This window comes from Solanum stenotomum, chromosome 1, assembly GCF_019186545.1.
Source record: "Solanum stenotomum isolate F172 chromosome 1, ASM1918654v1, whole genome shotgun sequence".
Lineage (NCBI taxonomy): Eukaryota > Viridiplantae > Streptophyta > Magnoliopsida > Solanales > Solanaceae > Solanum > Solanum stenotomum.
This window is the reverse complement of record NC_064282.1, coordinates 102,954,589-102,956,224: the sequence shown is the minus strand read 5'-3', so window position 1 is coordinate 102,956,224 and position 1,636 is coordinate 102,954,589.

The window sequence follows — 1,636 nt, the reverse complement described above, 5'->3', positions numbered from 1 at the left end:
GGGGGGGGGGGGTACTTATGCATTTTCTCTATTTTTGGTGCCTTTCCAAACTAGAAATTCTTCTTTATTTTAAAAAATAAAATAAAATTGGAGTTAGAGAAAGAGAAAATGGAGGAGAGGATTACAAGGTAGGGTCAAACCCTCACCAATAAATTGAAAATTCAGTTAGTCAACCAACATAGCTACTAAGATCCTCCAACTAGCAATTCTTTGTATGTTACGATCTTTATTTCTCAAAGAGTCTGTAAGATTATTTATAATCTCTTCTCGAATGCATAATTTATCCTTCATTTCTATCAAGTGTTTATAATTTTCACTAATAGCAATATGAGAGTGAAATTATATATCCACATTGTTTTATTATAAATTGACAGCACAAAGGTAATATGATTATTGATATCTTTATGCTATGTTTATGTAGTAAAAATTTCTTAATTTTTTTCAAATAAGAAGCTGAAGAAAGAATAAAGTTAAATGAAGAAAAAAAGAGATGATAAATCCTAATGATATTAATCAAGATTTCATAAAAATTCTTGATGTGGTGAGATCTCACAAGCATTATTGTCTTTTAGAATCTCAACTTCTCAGAAAGGTAAATACATTGCTAATCTATATATATATATATATATATATATATGTTGTGGTTAATTTCTTATACTTATATTTGTACTTTAATTATAAACTAAAACTTAGACAATTAAAAAGAATACTTTCTTTCTTCTATTTCATGTGACGTTCTTTCCTCTTTAATCTATTATAAAAGAAAATAGTATTTTCTTAATTGAAACATGATGAAGTTTGAACCTCATATCTTTTTATCTTTAAAGACATGTTTACTTTGACTCTACATGGAACAAAGAATTCTAAAACTTGTGGTCTTGGATACGTTGTAATAATTGTGTGACTATAAAACTTTTCACTAATGATAAAATAAAAAATGTATAGCTTGATTATTTTCAAATATAGACATATGTCATATTTTTTTTAATAGATTGATAGTAAAATGATGTTACATAAAATCGGAAAAAAAGAGTATCTGACATGTTTAATGCCAAAGTCTTTTTTTTTCTTTTTAAACTCATTATTGTGAGGTCAAATTTACAGTATAAGGATCATAAAACATGGATTGTATATTCGTTATTAGTGCTAATATTTATATTTTTTTTCAAGAAGATATATATTATACTAAACAAATTAAGCAGCATATGGATTTCTACATTATTCAAAACATGTTAGAACAAGATAGGTTTTTCGAACTTGGAAAATGCCAATTTCTTTAAAGATATTTTATTGATTTTCAGCAACGTCATTGTTTATTACCCGAATGAAACTCTTCAATATTTTGTCGTGCCTGAACTCAAAGCCATTATTGTGAGAAACCCTAATTATGTCGTGAAATTGTGTGTGGATTAGCAGCAGCAGGCAAGCCAATGTTGGCCAAACAAAAAATGGAGAACAGGGCATATTATGCACATAACAAAGCTCAAGAAGGTGAGTCATTGGTGAGGAGGAGTATGAGAGTGAGAAATAAGGCTTGCGAATTCAAGAACGATCAGGATAATGATTGCAAAGGGAAACAAAGAAGAATGACAAAGAAAAAATAAGAATATTTTGGAAATAATGAGTGAAGCTTATT